This window comes from Pithys albifrons, chromosome 32 (genome assembly GCF_047495875.1).
Source record: "Pithys albifrons albifrons isolate INPA30051 chromosome 32, PitAlb_v1, whole genome shotgun sequence".
NCBI classification, from domain to species: Eukaryota; Metazoa; Chordata; class Aves; order Passeriformes; family Thamnophilidae; genus Pithys; species Pithys albifrons.
In genome coordinates this window covers 583,868-605,712 of record NC_092489.1, presented here as the reverse complement: position 1 = coordinate 605,712, position 21,845 = coordinate 583,868, and the positions used below count along the sequence as shown (strand labels likewise).

Genomic DNA, 21,845 nt, shown 5'->3' with positions numbered 1-21,845 from the left:
CATCCATGGTGTCATGGGTTTAGTTAGGCCCAGATTTAGGCTTTAGTTTTAAGAGCAAGGCCTTGGACAATCAGTTGACTCGATCTGGGTCAGCCCAGCTGACTCCTACTGGCCAACTCTATTGCATCCCATATTCTGACATCATCTCAGATAGAAGAAGAGAGGGAGGAGGGATTTTCCTTCTTCTTGCCGGATGAGCAAGGAGTTTGTTGGCATTGCAGAGCTCCTGCGGGGAGACCAAGATACTGGGGAAGTTGAAATTTATTTCCTGTTTGTTCTTGCTTCCTTTTATTCTTAGTCTGTACTTTGTATTTCTTTTGGTTTCTATTTTTTCTGATCAATATACCTTGTTCTGCTGAAGTATGTCCTGTGTTTTGGTTTTTAGGGGACAGAAGAGGAGACTTTGCCTGTGAAATGAGTACTTGGCATTTTGCCACATCAAAGCCATCACATATGGGGACACAGACTGAAGTGGGAAATTCATTGGGAAGGGGGAGTTGCTGACTTTTGACCCTAAAAATCTCCCCTGCTCCATACCCTTAGTTTATCTTGTGGCCTCAAGGAATCCTGAATGGTGTTTCAGAACTTTTCTATACTCAATAATTCCATAATTCCAATTTTCTGTGGCTCTGCCTCTCTGTGGGCCACCCAACCCCATGCACATTCACATGATTCACTTTTTTGCTTTTTTTATTTATTTGATCCATCTTCATCTCTTAAAATCACCTGAAATTGAGGTTAAAATAAAGAAATTGAACAAAGACATCTAAATTTCCACCATTCTCCTGGGAACTGGGGCAGGAATTTGGGATTCAAAGGGATATTCAGGAATATTTCAGGGTTCTCTGGGGATTTGGGAGAGTTTTCCCCAAAATTGGAGGTGTCCAGACCGACTGACATTTCTCCATCATTTTGCAGTCCAATATCCAAGAGGGATTGATCTGTCAGCTCATAACACCTCAATCCCACCCCAAAATGGCTCCATGCCAACTTGAAATGACTCAATCCCATCCCAAAATGTTTTAATGCAACTTGAACCCACTTAGGGGGAGTCAGCAGCAGGAGAAGGGGTGCTACAAACCCAGGGAGGATGGGATAAAATTGGGAGGGCTTGGATGCAAATTGGAAGGGTTGGGATGGGACTTGGAGAGGGATGGGTTGGGGATTGGGAGACAAGAGATGGGATGTGTGGAAAAAGTGAGGGAGGTTCTGGTGTGCCCTCCTGTCCTGAGGGGGGTACTGTGAGGGAGTGTAGGGGACATGTGACATCAGAACTTTGAGTGGGGCACCACAGGAAAGGACACATGGAGCTCTTTTTGAGGGGATCCTGCTGCTTCCCACTTCTTCAGGGGGCTTTAAATATCTTTTGAGGGTTTCCCTCCTCTTTTTTATGGACTGAGTTGAACCTCTTGCATTTTGGGGGGATGAGATGACCCTATTGAGAGAAAAATCCTGCTGTTTTCAACCAATTTTTAGGGAGTCTAAATGGCTCTTGCGAGTCCCTTCCTCATTCTGGGGGTTGCAGGGACCCCCTGTCTCCACTGAGGGCTGGGGGGCTGTTAATGTGCAGTTTTGAGGTGTTACAAGAGGCTTGTGGAAGGCCCAAGTTTGATGCACATCCCACCTGCAGAAGGGTGTCCCCCCTTCCTCCAGGCCTGCTGGGGTGGGGTTGGGACCCCTCCCCACACTGGGGCACCCACAGTTCTTTCTGGGGAATGAGGCTCCTCATGCACTGGGACCAGCCCAGCTGGTGTCACAGAATCCCAGAATGTGCTGAGTGGGAAGGGACTCCCAAGGATCATGGAGTCCAGCCCTGCACAGACCCATCCCCAAGAGGCACACCCTGTGCCCCAATTTACACCTGAGGCTGAGAGAGAAATAGTACCCACCAATCCCAATACAGGTGAGTCCTCTGGCCGCCCAGACAGGGTTGAAAGCAGAACACTGAAATGGAAAGACCAGAAAAGGGAAATTCCTCAGAGAGATTTTTTTCGCTTAATCTTCATATTTTGAAGTGGGTTTTGGCTTAAACTTGATGTTTTTTAGTTTTGATATTTGTGAAGGTTTTTTGCCAGAATCTCAGTGTTTTGTAGCTTTTGATGGACACCAGGTGCCCGGTGACTTCCCAGACAGACTTCACAGACAGACAGACTATTCTGAGTTGGAAGGGACCCACAAGGATCGAGTCCAACTCTTAAGTCAATGGCCCACACAGGGGATTGAACTTATGACCTTGGCATTATTCCAACCAAGTTTTAACCCACTGAGCTAATCTCAGGATCTACAGATGAGGAGGGGAGAGGGGCAAAAGCTGAGCTGGAGGCCCCCCAGCAGCCTGGAAGGGGGAGTCCGCACAGGAGTGACCACTGAGTCAAAAAATTGGAGAACCCAGAGAGGAGGAATCTCTGGGAATGGCACCCTGAAGCAGAGTCAGGGCAGAAATGACTCCCAAGCCCCCCAGCACCTTTGGCATCTCTAAGTGAGACTCCCATCCTGAACAGGGGAGACCCCCAGAACACCAGAGTGGAGAGACCAGAGAGAGGAAATTTGTGGGACTCTTTTCAGGGACAGAATGATCATTGTTTGAACTATTGTTTGGCTGAGTCTTGATGTTTTATAGTTCTTAGTGGTTGATCTCAATGTTTCTCAGGATATTTGTTCTAGGGAGGGTTCAGAAGGACTCTGAGCTGAAACTATGCCACCATTTAAAATATGAGTAAACAGCATTTATTCAAGTGAAATAGCAAAGGAAAGAAGAAAAACTGAGAAGAGGGTACAAAACACAAGACCCAAGACATCTCCCACTCGCTCACACACCACTCACACAGTTCCTGTACCTCTCCCACAGTTTCTGTCCCGATCCCAGTGTGCTCAGGATCCCCAGTCTGAGCAGCTGCTGCATCCTTGGCTTTGGGTGGCTCAACACGCTCAGCAGCGTCCCCGTGGGAGGCACCGCTGTCCTCGGTGCCAGCACACACCTCCTCCTGGAGCAGGGACTGCCTGTTTGGATACACTCGCTCTGGGACATCTGTCTGGGTGTCTGTGGCCAGCACAGCCCAGAGAGAGGCCACCACTCCCTCCCCCCATTGTGTAACTGGAGATCCCCTGAGCCTGCACAGTGTCTATCGAGGGTCTCCCTTTCTTGGTCGGTCAGGAATTTTCATCATCTTCCTCACCCTTTTCTCCTTGACTCATCCTTGAGTGGCTGTCAACAAGCAGCCAGGCTGCAAAACAGTCCCTGTGTACACAAGATGCTTCTCCTTCAGGGCCGAAATCCCTCATTATCAGTTCTTGTTTTCCATCACTTTCCAAGAGAAGAACAGACTCTCAGAGGCATCAAGGCCAGTCACAGAACAAAACAGCACCTCATCCTGCCTAAATACAGCGTGGGAATCCTCCTGAACCTGTAACAGAAAATTGGCAATGAGGGTGAGCTTCTGAGAGCACAAAAACTGACACAGAGGTGAAGAGGGTTAAGTCAGTGCAGGGCACAGCTGGACTGACAGACACTGTTCCCCATGGCATAAAACCCAGGGTTCAGTCAGTGCAGGGCACAGCTGGACTGACAGACACTGTTCCCCAGGGCATAAAACCCAGGGCTCAATCAGTGCAGGGCACAGCTGGACTGGCAGACACTGTTCCCCAGGGCATAAAACCCAGGGCTCAGTCAGTGCAGGGCACAGTTGGACTGACAGACACTGTTCCCCAGGGCATAAAACCCAGGGCTCAGTCAGTGCAGGGCACAGCTGGGCTGACAGACACTGTTCCCCAGGCAACACAGACTGGGCTTGATCAGTGGATGCTGAGCTGCACCAAGAGATGCTGTTCCCAGTGGGTGGGTGGTGACAACTCATATCTGTGTTTTTCCTTTATCTGCTGTGGAGACAGTGCCATACCTTTTTGTTATTGCACAGTGTGGACCCTGTAGGTGTAACCTGATCCCCTCTGCAGTCAGTGCTGTGTTAGCACAGTCAGCAAAAACCCCTCAGTCCTTTGTGTGTGTGGTGTCACAGGACGATATCGAGTGAAGTGTGTTATGAAGTGTTATTTTTGTTGGAAGTGTTGTGATAATCTGTGTGTTTTGTCTGTGTAGAATAGTTTGTTGTTGTGTTGTGTTTGTAGTGTAGAGATGTTCTTTAAAAAGAGCCTCAGTCTGTGGCTTCTCCAGTGGAGCCACCAGGGTGGAAACAGGAACTGTGGAGTGCACTGTGGGATAAACTACAAACTTGTACAGGCATTAAGTTTGAACTGTGGGAAGCCAAAGACCCCATGGGAGTGTTGAAATACTGAGAAGAATTATTGCAAACTCCCCATCCATGATCCAAAGAGTGGCTCAGTCACACCTGATGAATGGCCAGGTGACTGTTGATTGCATCAGAAATGAAACAAAAAGCTGAAGCTGAGGCAGAGAGACACATAAAAACTGAACAGGGAAGAGACCAAGCCCCCACACCGGAATGATGTGAGTTTAGAGACGACCCTCACCCTTTCACCCAGTGTACCATCTGGCATCTGATGGGAATAAACAGGGGGCCTGAGTGCTTCTGTACACGGGGGGAGGTCACTGTAATACACAGCAATCCAGACAAAACACAGAGAAAACCTGCCCTGGGGTGGGGGCTGGGGGATCAACCAGTAACTGAGAAAATTACTAAACTGGAAATGCAAATTGGGCACTGAGACCCTCACAGATATTCTGTTATTGCTTCAAACTGTGAATACATCATATAAATACATATATTATGGGGTACATCCTTAGAAATCAGAGGTACATATCAGAAATTTGGTGCCACGTGGTGGCTCCATGCCAGAGCTGTCACTGTGGGACTTACACAACAAGAAGCAAACATTCCCACAGCTATAGAAATTGTAAAGATGAAACAGTGTAAATTTCTGGGAGGAGATGCAGAAATTCAAGCCTCTCTCAATGCTTTGTTCCAAGCAGGTGGTGTCTGTCATGCACATTCTCCTGTTCACAGCCCTGTCTGGGCTGTGAAGGACTCGGGTGGCAGCTGGTGGGTGACTGGAGATTCCAGGGCAGTGAACAAACAGACACCCCCCACAAGTGCTGCTGTTTCTGAAGCTGCAACATCAGTGCCCCACCCCAGGCACATCCAGGGACAGGGAACACTGTTATTGATGCAGCCAATGCATTTGTCACAATTCCAGTTTCACCCAGAGCACAGGATCCATTCCCATTTCTGTGGGGTGGGAACCAGGACACCTTCACCCACCTGCCCCAGGGCTACAAGCACAGCCCTGCCTTTTGTCCCCAAGCCACACACTGCACTGGAGCACAACACACTGCACCTGCCCAGGTACAGATCCTTCAGGGCACAGATGGTCTCCTGACACAGGGACCTGATCACCATCAGGTGCAACAACAACTGGATGCCATCCTTGCATTGTTAAGGTGCTGCGGATGGGCAGTGAATCCCACTGAAATACAGGGTCCAGTCCAAGAAGTCAAATATTTGGGCATCACATGGACCCAGAGAATTCATCAAATCCCAGAGAAAGCCTTAGCCAGCATTCAAACCTGTCCCACTCCAGAAGATAAGAAAGGAGTAGAGCACTTTTTAGGTGCTGTTGGGAGCTGGAGATCACATGTACCTGGTTTAGCAGTGCCACTTTAAGCCATGGCACAAAGTTACGCAAAAGAAGACTCAGTTTGAACAGGGGTCAGAAGAGCAGAGTTAGTGAGTCAAAGACACACCGAGCCTGACTAAGGGACCCACAACATGCACAACTACCAAATAGGTGGGTGGGGAAAGCCCTCCAATCAGCTCACAGACACTCAGAAACAAACAGCATGGTTTCCTGAGGGCAGGGCAGGGATTCCCCATGGCAGACCATGCTGGAAAGCTGCAGCACTCACTGCAGCCCCACACACAGAGTTGGTGGCTGAGGGGGAAGGAGGCAGCAGCCACTTGGCTGAATTGGTTGCTGTTTGGCAAGCCATGGACATGACACCACCCAATGCTCTTTGTTCCCTGTGCATGGACTCTTGGGCAGCAGCACAGGGGCTGTAAACTGGCTGGGCAAGTGCCCTGCTGTCCTGAGGAATAAGGCTCCCCCTGAGTCAAACCACAATGACAATCTGCAGTTCAGGCCAAGGGAGGTAATTTATTGAGTTTCACATGACAATATACAGAGCTCAGAGGCAGAGACTGAGGCAGGGGCAGGGTTACTGATAACCTCCCCCATGGGGGGTGAATCAGGGCTTTGACCTCCTTGCAAAGGGAACAGAGACCCAGCAGGTGAGGGGTGTTGGAGGGTGAGGGCAGAGAGAATACACACATGCAAACACAAACAGCCTGTGGTGTTCTGGTGCCTGGGCCTGCCAGTGGCAGAAGATCAGCTGTCCTTTGCTTATCTCCAAGGGTTGCTGTTCAGGAAATTTAACTCCATATCTGCCATCTCCAAAACTTCCATTCCTACATCTCGGCCTTTCTTGTTTTATACCTGAAAAACTGAAACTTTTAAAATTACAATAAATCATACATTGCATACAAGACAATAAACAAAAATTCAGAGCATAATAAAAAATGGAAACAGACCCATTAATACCAGACCCATCAATACCAGAATAAATGCTTTTCCAACTAGGGTTTCAAGATAAACAAGTCATCCAAAGGTTTCTGAAATCCTTAAAGCCTATATGAATTGATTTAGAATGATCACTGTTTCATTCAGAATTTATTCTTATGAATCTTTATTTAAGATAACCTTAAAATCTTCATTTAAAATGACTTATAAATGAATAATCTTAATCATACAAATAGCTTTAGTTAATTTTTAGGGTTTCTGCTTGCCTTGACTTTTAACTTTATGTAAGTATTTCTGCAAATGAATAACTTTGTACTTTTGTCAGTGGGTCCCTGTGCATAGATGGGGGAGTTGTGGCTCTGTCAGTGGGGTAAGTGCATTCAGGAGTCACATCCATACATGATTCCTGTACTCACACACATCCATCCAGGCCAGCCCCCATTCATGCAATCACTCAAAACAGCCTTAGGAATTTACTTGCTGTGCCTTATAATTATGAAATGAGAAATTGTGCTTGTCTTCACCTCACACTTTTCCTTGTTTCTTGAGTTGCTGCTTTGATAAGAATATAATTTTCTAAAACGTAGACATATCTCTCCTTCATGTTCCATTTAATGTTCAAAAATTCTTTCACACACATACAAGCAAATACTGCCACTTTTTTTCTTGTTCTTGCATGGCAAATAAGAGAGGTATCATTGGATATTTGCTGGGTGTGGATCCAAAAAAATACAGGGCATGATTATTTGAACACTCAGCAAAAATTATTACATCTGTAAAACTTCCATTGTCTTGGTTCCTGTCATGGATATCAATAATTTAGAGAAAGGTTAGTAAGGCTACCTTTGAATTTGCTTGCTTGGTTGGATTATCATTACTTGGTCAAACAAAAGCTTAAAACAATTGCTAGTACTTAATGCTAAAAATTAACAAATTCTATAAAAATAGTGTCATTTCTGTACTTGACAACCAAAATAAGTGTTTTACCAATTGTGTGAAGGTTCCATTAATAAGCTGCAATAAGAGAACTGTTGATCATTTTAAAATTCTGATTTTATCCATTATTTACATCTCACTCCAATGTAACTTGCAAGTGCTGCAGCTTTGAGGAAAACAGGCCGAGAAGGGAGAGAGTGAGGAGAGAGCTTTGTGCGACCCTTCCCAGCCAAGTCACCTCAGCTGCCACTGCAGGAGTCTCCCCACTTCCCAACACCACAACTCCAGTGTTGGCTTCTTCTTGAGCCATTAGAGTACAGTAAATTATAGAGAAACTCATTGAAAGACTGATAGTTAATGCAGGTAGGAGTAAAAGCAACGAACAACACACTCATTCATACCATGAAGGGAATTGTTAACAGGGAAAACACTAATGAGCTCAGGAACAAAGGTATTAAATAGAATTTAAACTTTTAAACTATTTTTACTATTTGCAGTAGGTGTTCCAATGGTTAGATAAAGCTTTTAAAGCATCAGAACTTTGGAAAGCCACTTGAAATTTAGACAGTACTTTTCACCTGACGGATATTTTGCACACCAAAAATTATACTGGTTTAGATATTTAAGGCCTTTTTCAGATACAAAAACATTGGTCTTAATAACAGTAATGATACTTTACAAAAGTCCACACTTGTGTGTTTCTATGCCATAACTTTGCAGAATAAAATGAAACAATTAATATATTTGATAAATAACTAGAATAATAAACCTACACCACGACACTATCTTAGAGTGTGACTGCTATAAAATATGTTAGAAACTGAGATACAGAAAGGTGACATGTTTGCAGCTTGTTGAAAGCTTTTCTCTTAAAGGCGTTGTTGTTTGCCTTTCCTTTCATGGAATAAGCCTTATATTTATTTTAACATTCCTTGGAAAGGGTAGAGAAGGTTTTTTTGGCTTCTGTTATTCCTTTTAGTAGAAAGGGTTATGATATTTTGTCACATCTTTAAGGTAAAGTCATATTTAATTAATCATTAGTTAAATCAATATTCATAAAAAGTTATTACCAATGGGGGGATGGCTCAGGGCTTTCAATCTCCTTGCAGATGGAAAACAGACCCAGCAGATATAGGGGGTTTGGGAGGGTGAGAGCAGACAGAGGAACACACATATGGAAACACAACCAGCCTGTGGTGTTCTGGAGCCTGGGCCTGCCAGTTGCAGAAGATCAGCTGTCCTTTGCTTATCTCCAAGGGTTGCTGTTCAGGAAATGTAACTTCACACCTGCCAGCCTCAAAACTCCCTTTCCTACAACCACCCCTTGTAGAGCCACCAGGAGCAGCTGCATCTGCCTCCTCCTGTGCAGCCTCTCCGTCTCTCTGCCCTGCTGGGCACACTCAGGAGCAGCTGCAGCTGCCTCTTCTAAATGGGTGTGTGTCTGTCTGCCTTTGCTGCTGGACACACAGAGGCCCAATTGGGCTCCTCTTGTGGCACCAGGGATGGCCACTGCCCCTCTGTGCTGCTGACCAGTGCCGGGGAGGGCTGGTGACTCTCTGACTCTCACAAAGTCCCCTCGTTCCTCCAGTGTCACAGTGTCCCCTGGGTTCCAGGAGGCCCTGCAGTGTCACAGTATCCCCTGGGTTCCAGGAGGCCCTGCAGTGTCACATTGTCCCTTGGGTTCCAGGAGGCCCTGCAGTGTCACAATATCCCCTGGGTTCCAGGAGGCCCTGCAGTGTCACAGTGGCCCCTGGGCACCCTCAGACCCCACATCACACAGCCCTGGCAGTTCCCTCACCTGAAATATCGGGACACCACAACAGAAGGAAGACATTGAGCCATTAGAGAGTGTCCAAAGGAGGACAACAAGAGGGGAAGGGCCTGCAGGGGAAGCGTGTGAGGAGCAGCTGAGGGCACTTGGTGTGTTCAGCTGCACAAGAGGAGACTGAGGGGACACCTCATTGCAGGTACAACTTCCTGGGCAGGGGCAGAGGAGGGGCAGGCACTGATCTCTGCTCTGTGGAGACCAGGGACAGCACCCAGGAAAAGGCTGGAGTTGTGCCAGGGCAGGATTAGGTTGGATCTTACAAAGAGGTTCTTCCCCCAGAGGGTGGTGGGCACTGACCAGGCACCCCACGGCAGTGGGCACAGCCCCAAGGCTGACAGAGCTCCAGGAGGCTTTCAATGATGCTCTGGGGTACAGGATGTGATTCTTGGGGATGGGCCTGTGCAGGGCTGAGGGTTGGACTCCATGATCGTGGGGGTCCCTTCCCACTCAGCACATTCTGGGATTCTGTGACACCAGCTGGGCTGGTCCCAGGGCATGAGGAACCTCATCCCCCAGAAAGAACTATGGGTGCCCCCTGTGTGGGAAGGGGTCCCAGCCCAACCCCAGCAGGCATGGAGGAAGGGGGGACACCCTCCTGCAGGTGGGATGTGCATCAAACTTGGGCCTTCCACAAGCCACTTGTAACACTTCAAAACTGGGCATTTTAAGCCCCCTCAGCCCCCAGTGGAGCCAGGGGGTCCCTGCGACCCCCAGCATGAGGAAGTGTCTCCCAAGAGCTAATTAGAACCCCTAAAAATTGGTTGAAAACAGCAGGATTTTTCAGTCAATAGGGTCATCTCATCCCCCCAAGATGGAAGAGGTTCAATTCAGCCCATGAAAAAGAGAAGGGAAACCCTCAAAAGATATTTAAAGCCCCCTGAACTGCTGGGAAGCAGCAGGATCCCCTCAAAAAGAGCTCCCTGTGTCCCTCCCTGTGGGGCGCCATTCCAAGTGCTGATGTCACATGTCCCCCACACTCCCTCACAGTACCCCCCTCAGGACAGGAGCACACCCCAGAAGCTCCCTCAGTTTTCCCACACACCCCATCTCTTGTCTCCCAATCCCCAACCCATCCCCCTCCAAGTCCCATCCCAACCCTCCCAATTTGCATCCAAGCCCTCCCAATTTTATCCCATCCTCCCTGGGTTTGTAGCACCCCTTCTCCTGCTGCTGACTCCCCTTAAGTGGGTTCAAGTTGCATTAAACCATTTTGGGATGGGATTGAGTCAATTCATGTTGGCATGGAGCCATTTTGGGGTGGGATTGAGGTGTTATGAGCTGACAGATCAATCCCTCTCAGATATTGGAGTGCAAAACGATGGAGAAATGTCAGTCTGTCTGGACACCTCCAATTTTGGGGAAAACTCTCCCAAATCCCCACAGAACCATGAAATCATCCTGAATATCTCTTTGAAGCCTAAATCCCTGCCCCAATTTCCAGGAGAATGGTGGAAATTTAGATGTCTTTTTTCAATTTCTTCATTTTAATCTCAATTTCAGGTGATATTAAGGGATTAAAATGGAACAAATAAAATAAAAAAGGACAAAAAAATGAATCTTCTGATTGTACATGGGGTTGGCTTGGGTGGCCCACAGAGAGGCAGAACAACAGAGAATTGGAATTATGGAATTATTGAGTTTAGAAAAGTTCTGAAACACCATTCAGGATTCCTTGAGGCCACAAGATAAACTCAGGGTATGGAGCAGGGGAGATTTTTAGGGTCAAAAGTCAGCAACTCCCCCTTCCCAATGAATTTACCACTTCAGTCTGTGTCCCCATATGTGATGGTTTTGATGTGGCAAAATGCCAAGTACTCATTTCAGAGGCAAAGTCTCCTCTTCTGTCCCCCAAAAACCAAAACACAGGACACAGTTCAGCAGAGCAATGTATATTAAACAGAAAATAAAATAGAAACCAAAACAAATACAAACTACAGACTAAGAATAAAAGGTAGCAAGAACAAACAGGAAATAAATTTCAACTTCCCCAGTATCTTGGTCTCCCCCCAGGAGCTCTGCAATGCCAAGAAACTCCTTGATCATCCAGCAAGAAGAAGAAGGAAAATCCCTCCTCCCTCTCTTCTTCTATCTGAGATGATGTCAGAATATGGGATGCAATAGACTTGGCCAGTAGGAGTCAGCTGGGCTGACCCAGCTCCAGTCAGATGATTGTCCATGGCCTTGCTCTAAAAGCTACAGCCTAAATCTGGGCCTAACTAAACCCATGACACCATGGATGTTCCTCCCCCTGGGTTAATTCAAATGCCCATGGAGAGCCAGGAGGATGTGGAGACCAGCCAGGGGTCTTCCTAATGTGGGTCACAAGGAATGTGGGTGATAGAGATGGAGCAGCAGATGAAGCTTTTCCCACAGTCAGGGCACTCGTGGGGCTTCCCTCACTGGTGGGTCCGTTGGTGTTTGGTCAAGGCAGAGCTGCTGGTGAAGCTCTTCCCACACTCGTCACAGTCATAAGGCCTCTCCCCAGTGTGGCTACGCCGGTGAGTGATGAGGTCGGATTTATGGTTGAATCTCCTCCCGCAGTCGGTGCAGCAGAAGGGCCTCTCGTCCATGTGTGTGCGCTGTTTGAGGAGAATTGAGCTGGTCTGAAACCTCTTCCCACACTCGGGACACTCAAATGGCCTTTCTTCAGTGTGGGTCATCCGGTGGATGATGAGCTCAGAGTTACGAATGAAGCTCTTACCACAGTCCCCACATTTGTGACGCCTGCCCCTGGTGTGGAGCCTCCTGTGGGTAAAGAGGTTGGAGCTCTGGCTGAATCTCTTCCCGCAGTCGGTGCAGCAGAAGGGCCTCTCCCCTGTGTGTGTGCGCTGATGTACGAGGAGATTAGAGATGGTCCGACACCTCTTCCCACACTGGGAACACTCGTAGGGACATTCCCCAGTGTGGATCATCTGGTGACGGATCAGGTTGGACCTGTGACTGAAGCCCTTCCCACATTCCCTACACTTGTGGGGCCGCTCCCCAGTGTGGATGTGCTGGTGCTGGATCAGGTTGGATCTCTTGCTGAATCCCTTCCCACATTCCAAGCACTTGTAGCGCTTCTCCGTGTTCTGAAGCTGCTGCTGCACCCCCAGCTCAGAGCTCTCGTTGAAGCTCTGGCCATCTTTCCCACGCTGGGTGGCTCTATCCTGCTCGGAGGACCCAAAACTCGGTTGAGAGCTTCTCCTCCTGAGGGATCTCCGTGGCGTTTTCTCCTCGGTGACTTCCTGCTCTGTGGAGCTGTTCAAAGTGGCCTCTGCCACCAGATTCTGCTGGGGGGATTTGTCCTCCGTGCTCCCCGTGCTCAGCTCGGGGCCTGGGGCAGGAAGGAACAAGGACAGGCAGGGCATTTGCCTTCGGCCCACAGGGAAGGTCAAGGACATCCCCCCAAACCCGGCCCCGGCAGGACGGCGTCGGCAGCGGGGCTGTCCTGCAGCCGGGGCCATGCTGGGCTGGAAGATGCAGCACAAGAGAGGGGCAAAGGGACACTGACTTCCTCCTCACCTGCCTTAGGGTCCCGCAGCATCTTCCTCTTCCTCACAGCCTCCTCCGCCATTCCGATACACCTTCAGAAGGATAAATCCTGGTTTTTAGGGAAAACAAGCTGCGAGTGCCTTGGGTTGGGTTGCCCAAGTCCCTCTCTAAAAGTCACTAGGCATCTTGTGTCCATAAAAACCTTCAAAACACCAAGATTTAGCTCAAGAAAACCCTCCCAGGAGCTTCTCCTCTCTGACCTCCTCCTTTTGGCATTCTGAGTGTTCTCCCTGTCTGGGCTGCTGGGGGTCTCCTGTGTATTGGGGGTCCTCCCTCTCCAGGGTCCCCGCCCTCTCCAGGCTACCAGGGCCCTAAAACCCACTGCCTGGTCATTCCCGGCATACCAGCCTTCACATCCCCCTTTCTTTGACTCCAGGACCACCATGCCTTCCTTTTCCCTCTCATCCTGCCTTTCCCAAACTTCACAATCCCTTTACCTTTCCTTTGCCATCTCCTCAACTCCCCTTATTCTGGGCACAGGGACCATCTCCACCCCGCAACCACCTCTCCCCACTCCTAGTCCTACCCTTCCTTACCTTGGGCCCATCCTGATCATCCATTCCAAGGCACTGGGGTGTCCCTGCCCCCCCTTATCCTACACCAACACCCCCATGCACCCCATTTCTGTGCCATCCCACCTCCTCCAGTCCCCACACCCCCTTTGCCTTGACTCTGGGACCCCCAGTGCCCCCAGTCCTGCACTTCCCATACCACAGATTCTTTTGGAACACTGGGGGAAACCTTGAACCCCTCTTTTCTGGCCATTCTGGGTTTTCCTCCATCATGAACAACGGTTCCTTAACATCCTGTACACCCCTTTCCTGGGCACAGGAGATCCCTGGGCTTCCCATCCCACTTCTCTGAGCAATTACACCCCTTTCCTTGGCCATGTGACCCCCTGAAAACCCCCTGCCCCACCTGTGTCCCCCCTGCACCCTTAAAATTCAGCCCAAAACACCAAGATTCAACCCCCAAATAGGGACACCAGAGGGGATTTGGGCCCCCGCAGTCCCTCCTCTCCTGACTCTCTGCTTGGGGTGCTGGTTCCCAAGGGCCCCACCTCTCCAGGATGATGGGGGTCCTGAGGGTGCCCCCTCTCTGGCCTGTCCATTTTGGGATCCAGGGGGGGTCCCTGAGCACCCTGAGCAGAGAGTCAGGGCAGAAAGGACCCCTGGAACCCTCGGCATTCCTTGGAGGGATCATGGAGAGGGGTAATCAAAGAAACTCAGTGGGTTCAGATCACAGAGTGGGGGACCTCTGAAATTCCCGGTGTCTCAAGCAGCCTGGAAAAGGCAGAACCCCAGAGAGGGGACCCTAAAACACAAGACACCCCCAACAGCCTGGACAGGGAGGAGCCCCAGAACCCCAAGCACAGAGACCACAGGGAGCAAATTTCTGGGAGGGTTTTTTTAGAAGTGAATCTTGGTGCTTTGAATTTCTTTTTCCTTAATCTGCGTATTTTGGGTTTTTTTGCCCACTCTTGATGGTTTGGGGTTTTAGGGGATCTGTGCCAGGCGCCTCCATAGAGGCATGGGAAGATCCCAGGATTTTCCAGCATCCAGGGATGCTCCCCAAGCAATGCCCCCTCTAGGGGTGACTCCCTTTGTTCCCCACACTGTGGTTGCCCCTCACTCGCTCACACCGTTTCCTTTTCCAAGAGCATCATCCCCAATTTCCTCCTTTCAGCTTCTACGAAAAAAACCCATCAAAATAATCTGATTTTCCTGCTTTCTTGGGCTGTCCACGTGTCTCCCTTACCTGCAGTTCTCTCTGTTTCAACTGTCCCTTCAAGGAGTTTTCGGGGGTCAGGGATGAGGGTTTATGGGAAGGGTTTGGGAGTATCTGGGCTGGTCTAGAAGCAGTTGGAGGGTTCTGGGTTGTTTGGAAGGTCTGGAAGGGATTTAGGAGGATTCTGGTGTACTTTTCAGCATCTGGAAGGGAATTTAGGGAGGTCCTGGACTGGTTTGAGAGTATCTTGGAGAGGCCTGGGGGGTTCTGGTGTCGTTTGTGGGTCCTGGGGATCTTTGAGGTGGTCTGGGAGTGGGTTTGGAGGGAGGGTGATGGAATTTGGAAAGGTCTGGGGGGGGGATTGAGTGGTGTTGGGGTGGTTTGCAGGGTCTGGATGAAAGTTTGGGGGGTCTCTGAGAGGTTCTCTTGGGTGTTTTGGGGGTCTCTGAAAGGATCTGTGCAGCGTTTAGGGGGGTCTGGGGAGTTTTGGGGGACTTTGGGGGAGTCTCGGGGGGTTGAAGGGGGGAACTCTGGGGCGTTTTGAGGGGCTCTGAAAGGTCGAGGAAGTGATTTGGGGAATCCTGTGGTTTTAAGTGTGGGGTTTCGGGATCTCAAGATGGTTTGGGTTTTTGTTTTTTTGGGGGGGGGTGGGGGAGGATGTGGGATGGACCTGACGGACCCGACGGCAGTCCCGGGATGGGGGAGGGGCTTACCCGGCTTCTCCACCTTCACTCTAACGGCCAACATGGCGCCGGTGGGTCCCAGGGAAGGGTAGGGGGTGGGTGGGTAATGTGGGACCCCCAAAAGCCACCCAAACTTGCCGCTCTCCCCTCACCTCTCCCCGCAGCCGTCCCTAGTCCCGCCCTCGGTCTCCAACACCTGTAATCTTGTGTCCCTAAATACCTCCAAAACACCAAAAGTCAGCCCAAAACAACCCTCCCAGCAGTTCCTCTTCTCTGCATTCTTCACGGTGGGGTTATAGGGGTCCCCCTGTCTGCACTGCTGGGGGTCCCACTTGTATTGGGGATCCCGTCCCACCCTCTCTGGGCTGCCGGGGATCCCGGGAATCCCACGGCTCCATCCTCTCTCGGCTCTCGCCTTCTCCAGGCTCTTGGGGGTCCCACCTCTCCCCTGCATTGCTGCTTCCCCCTCATCTCCACAGTGCCGGGGCTTCTCCCTCTCCGGGACCCCCGTTTAAGGGGCCCGGGGCTCCCTCTGTGCTCCCGCCCCCAATTCCACCATTCCGGGGCTTCCCCAGCTCCGCTATCGCCCCTCTCGGCTCTCCCCACTCCGCGGGTCCCGGGGTTCCCTCCCAGATAACCCGAGGGGTTCCAAAACCGCTCTCGCCCCCCCGCCCCACACCGACCTTCCGATCGAGCGCCGACCACGTGCTGCTTTGTTCTCTCTGTGTCCCCTGTCCCGGCACCTCCCCCTGCTCTGTCCCTCCTCTCCTGCTGCTTCTCCGCCCCCACAGTCCCGCCCCCTCCAGCCCTTTTCCTCCTCCCCCCCAGACCCAGCGCCCCACCCCGGGCCCCCCTTGCCCGCAGCCCCGCCGCTCCCCGCGGGAGGAGCAGGGATGGAGCTGGGGCAGCTCGGGATGGGGCAGCGCTGGGCTCTTGGCCGCTCCCGCCCACACTCGGCCGCCGCCGCAGCCGCCACGGCCGGTACAGCGCGGGGGGGCCCGGCCTGGCCGCCCCCACCTCCCCCCGCCCCAAATTGCGATCCCGAGGGGCGCTGGGGGCGAGGGAGGGGCGCGTGTGGGCTCGGGGTGGGGAGCGCGGGGTACTGCGGGTCTGCCTGGCAACTGCGGAGTCATCAGCACCGCGTGCTCTGATTGGCTGGAAAATGATTCTGGGCCTTCTCTGGCTGATTCCCCCCCCCAGACACCCCCGGGACCGGGACTGGGGAGAACTGGCAAGCTTTACTGGGAACACTGGGAGCAGCCGGCTGGGCGCAGATGGACAGCAGGAGAGGGGGCGACACGTGACGCCAGATGACCCCCTGCCCTTGTGGCACACGGAGAAGCACCAGCTCAGGAGGACAAACCCCGACACAGAGCCCCGACCCCCGGCAGTGTCTTGGGGGGCGTCCGGCGGCGGGTCCGGGCAGGGCCGGGGGGAAGGAGCCCCTAAAACCTCCCACAGCCTGTCCAGGACCTCCCCCAAATCTTCTCCCAGTCACAGGAGCCCACCCAGGATCACCTGGAACCTCCTTCCACTCCCTACCCGGCCCTTCAGGACCCCTCAAAGTCCCTCTCAGCCCCACTAGGAACCATCAAACCCCCTCCCAGCCCACTCAGGACCCCTTAAACTTCCTCCCAATTGCCCCCAGCTCTCCCAGGAGACCCCAAGCACCCTAAATGTGCCTTCCCAACCTCCTCAGACTCCACAGATCTTCTCCCAGTTTGCCTTTGGTTCCTTCACATCCCAGGCCAGCCCCAAGAAGCCACTTCCCAGTTACTCCCAGTGCTGCAAATTATACAACTTTCCTACATTTTTAATTAGTGGCAATCGTTGACTGCGTTACTTCTCACAGACTCTCCTCAGTTTGGTCTTTAAAGCCCCAAAGCTTTGAGTTTCCCTGGACTGGCTCTGACGGAAAGAGAAGCCTGAGGGAGCTGAAGATTGGACAGCTGGGACCTTAAAATTATGGTCCCTCAAAGCCATGTTGGAGCAACCAGAGGGTACAGAGGAGACGAACAAAGACATTTCAGCCTGAGAGTTGGAGACTTTGCCTGAGACAGAATGATAAAAGCACCAAAGAATGTTGACCAAAACAGCCAATAAAGAATAGAATACCAATTAATGAAGAGAATTGCATATCTTAGAAGAAAAAACGGTAATTTCTTTGTTTGCTAAAATGTATAAATATGTGAGAACTATTGGAAGGGCTTGTATGGAGCTGGAGAGATTCTCTCTCTGTCTCTGCCCAGAATAAAGGAGTGTCTGAGTCACAGACACTCCACGGAGGGGCTTGGAGGGTCTCATTCCTTCCTGATGACTTTTGGTGACAATTATTGATGACCCAGCTGGGACAACGCTGCAGATCCTACATGGGTTCCATCACCCTGAGGACTCCAGTGACACCCAAAATATTATTTGAGGAGATCCTCTCAGTCCCAGGATGTGGCCAGTTGAAAGCAAGATCCCTGGAATTTTGTTAAGTCATTTCTCAGTGTGTGAAATCTATCCCGAACCATCATAGAAATGGAGCTTGAGAATAGAATGTAATGGGGTGTGGTAGTTTTAGCTTTAGCTTCAGCCAGGCCTCAATTCATCAGGCCCAGAGGATGTGACACAGATTGGAAGGGACAAGCATCACCTGACTTGAGCAACCAAAGAGGTATTTCATATCATCTGACACCATCAGGAAGCATCAAGAAGTATAAAAGAGAGGGAGGTGGAGCTTCTGTCTCTTTTGCTCTTCCCCTTGGGCCTGTGCTCTGCCTCTGGCAAGACAGGGCCTTGCCACCATCCCTGCTCTCTTCTCATAGAATTACAGAATCAGTTGGGTTGGAAGAGACCTCCCAGATCATCAAGTCCAACCCTTAATCCAACCCCACTCTGATTACCAGATCATGGCAGTCAGTGCCATGTCCAGTCTCACCTTAAATACCTCCAGGGTTGGAGAATCCACCTCCTCCCTGGGCAGGCCATTCCAATGCCTGAGCACTCTCTCTGTGAAGAACTTCTTCCTGATATCCAACCTAAAACCTGCCCTGGCAGAGCTTAAGCCTGTGCCCTCTTCTCCTATTGCTGAGTGCTTTGGAAAAGAGACCAATCCCCACCTGTCTACAGTCTCCTTTCAGATAGTTATAGAGAGTGATGAAAACATCTCTGAGCCTCCTCTTCTCCAGGCTGAACACCCCCAGCTCCCTCAGCCTCTCCCCACAGCACTTGTGCTCCGATCCCTTCTCCAGCCTCATTGCTCTTCTCTGGACTCGCTCCAGCCCCTCAATCTCTTTCCTGAACTGAGGAGCCCAGATACAACACTCAAGGTGTGGCCTCCCCAAGGCAGAGTCCAGGGGAAGGGTCACTGCCCTGGGTCTGCTGGCCACGCTAGTTTGGATCCAGGACAGGATCCCACTGGACTTCTTGGCCACCTGGGCACACTGTTGGCTCCTGTTCAGCTTCCCGTCCCTCAGTCCCCCCAGGTCCCTCTGCCTGGCTGCTCTCCAGCCACTCTGTGCCCAGCCTGGAGCCCTGCAGGGGTTCACGTGGTCAAAGGGCAGGACCTGGACTTGGCCTTGTTGAACTTCATCCCATTGGAATCAGCCCATCTCTGAAGTCCATCCAGGTCCCTCTGCAGAGCCCTCCTGCCTTCCAGCAGCTCGACACTCCCTCCCAACTTGGTGTCATCAGCAAATTTACTGATGATGGACTCAATCCCCTCATCTAAATTATCAATAAAGATGTTAAACAGGACTGGGCCCTACACAGACCCCTGGGGAACACCATTGGTGACCAGCCGACAGCTGGACACAGCCCCGTTCACCAGCACTCTCTGGGCCCGGCCCTCCAGCCAGCTCCTGACCCAGCAGAGGGTACACCTGTCCAAGCCATGGGCTACCAGCTTTTCCAGGAGTATATTGTGGGAGACAGTGTCAAAGGCCTTGCTGAAGTCCAGATAGACACATCCACAGCCTTCCCCTCGTCCACCACATGGGTCACCTGATCATAAAAGGAGATCAGGTTGGTCAGACAGGACCTGCCCCTCCTAAACCCATGCTGGCTGGGTCTGAGCCCTTGCCCATCCTTTAGGTGCTGTGTGATTGCACTCATGATGATCTGCTCCATAACCCTGCCAGGCACCGAGGTCAGGCTGACAGGGCTGGAGTTGCCAGGGTCAGCCTTGCAGCCCTTTTTGTGGATTGGGGTGACAATGTCCAACTTCCAGTCCTCTGGGACCTCCCCAGAGAGTCAGGACTGTTGGGAGATGATGGAGAGTGGCTTGGCAAGCTCTTCCAGCAGCTCCCTCATCACCCCAGCATGGATCCCATCTGGACCCACAGACTTGTGAGGATTCAGGTGCCTCACTAAGTCACTATTTCCTCCTGGAACACAGCGGGACTATTCAGCTCCCTGTCTCTTTTCTACCAGCTCAGGAGGCCAGTTGTCCTCAGGGCCACCTGTCTTACTGGTGAAAACTGAGGGAAAGTAGGTGTTAAGTACCTCAGCCTTCTCCTCATCTCTGGTAACAATGTTCTCCCCCAAGTCCAACAAAGAATGGAGGTTTTCCTTGTCCCTCCTTTTCCTATTAACATATTTATAGAAGCACTTTTTGTCATCCCTAACAGAAGTAGCCAAACTGACTTCATATTGCACTTTTGTCTCTCATTTTCTTCCTACAGGACCTAACTATCTTCCTAAACTCTTCCTAAATAGCCACCTTTTTTTTTCCACACTCAGTCAGCTCCCTTTTTATTGCTGATTTCCTTCAGAATCTCCCTGTACAACCAAGCTGGATGTCTTCCCCATGGGCTTCCCTTTCGGCACACCTGGACAGGCTGTTCCTGTGCACTCAAGACTTCCTTCTGGAAGCACATCCATCCCTCCTGTACCCCCTTGTTTTTGAGGGTTGTTTCCCAGGGTATGCTCTGGTCCAGTCTTCTGACCAGGCTGAAATCTGCCCTCTGGATGTCCAGCAAAGAGGTTTTATTGATGGCCCTCCTCATATCCCTGAGTACTGAAAACTCTGTTACTTCATGGTCGCTGTACCCAGACAGCCTCTGACCACTACATCTCCCACCAGCCCCTCTCTATAAACAGCAGGTGTAGAGGGGCCCCACCCCTGGTAGGCTCATTTACCAGCTGAAGCAGGAAATTATCCTCTATACACTCCAGGAATCTCCCAGACTGCCTCTTCTCTGCTGTGTTGAGCTCCCAGCAGATATCTGGCAGGTTCAAGTCACCCACAAGAACAAGGCCTGGAGATTTTGAGACATCTGCCTGCAACTTGTGGAATAATTCATCTCCTTCATCATCCTGGTTGGGTGGCCTGTAACAGACACCCACAAGGATGTCAGGCCTGTTGGCCTTCCCCCTGATTCTGGTCCACAGACACTCAACCTTGTCACTGCTGACCTCAAGTTCAACAGAGTCAAGAGACTCTCGAACATATAAAGCCACCCCTCCACTGGGATATACTGGGAGTGAGTGGAACCATAGTAGGGGTAAAAAGGAGCAACTGGAAGCATGTGGGGGGAACTGGGGTAATATTGGGAGCACTGGAGTCATACTGGGACCATAATGAGACTGTCTGGGAGTGACTCGGATCATACCGGCAATGACTGGAAAATATCTGGGAGCACACTTGGAGCTAATGGCATGAGACTGGGCTGATACTGGAAGCAAGTGGGACCATGTTGAAGGCAACTGGGATAACAGTAGGAGGAGCTGGGCCCAAGCTGGAGGACACGAGGGGCAGCAGGAGGCCTTGTGGGACCACCTTCTACTGCGTAGTGTGGCTCTGGGGGGCCCTTGGCTCCTCAGGGCTCTTCCTGCAGCCACAGAACTTGGAGGGACCCTCCTCTGGGTGGGTCCTCCACGTGATCCAGGAGCTTTGGGGTCCTTCTGGCAAAGACTGGGCCCAACTGGGATCATCCTGACACCATACTGGCAGAGACTGGAAGTCACTGGAACCATACTGGGGGTGACTGGGACCACAGTGGGAGTTACTGGGACTATGCTAGCAGAAAACTGAAACCACATATGGGACAACTGGGAGCAAGTCAAATGGTTGGGTCTATACTGGGCACTACTGGGCGTCACTGAGACCATGTTGGGACAGACTGGGGTCATACTGGGCCAATTAGGACTCTGTTCTGGGCAACTCAGATATAGTGGGAACAGCTGGACTCATAGTGGGAGTGACTGGGCTCTGGGAAGCACAGGATGGGCAGCATGGGGAGGGAAACTCCCCTTCCACTGCCCTGAATTCCCAGAATCCTTGTTCCCAGTCCCTGCTCTGGCCCTGAGCAGCAGATCTGTTCTGGGATCACTTTCCCTGGGGACACTTCCCCGCACTCTCCCCACTTTTCTGCCTTTGGAAATCAGCACTTTGGAGCCCCATCCCATTGTTTTCTCCTTCTCCTCCCTACTATTAACATTATCCCTCTGCACCTCCTTTTCCTGGGCTCTGGGACCTCCCTGCATGGCTATTCCCTGTTCTCCAAACTTGGACACCCCTTTCTCTGACTCCAGGATAATCCTGCACCGCTTTTCCTGCCTATTTTGTATCTCCCAGGCCCTGGATCCCCCTTTTCTTTGAC

General features: G+C 51.1%; 1 protein-coding gene across 1 annotated transcript in view; it reads left to right on the top strand.

Annotated features, from left to right (window-relative positions):
• Positions 1-21,845, top strand: part of LOC139684145 (uncharacterized) — a 1,342,464-nt gene that overhangs the window by 1,095,818 nt on the left and 224,801 nt on the right. The window lies entirely within an intron of this gene.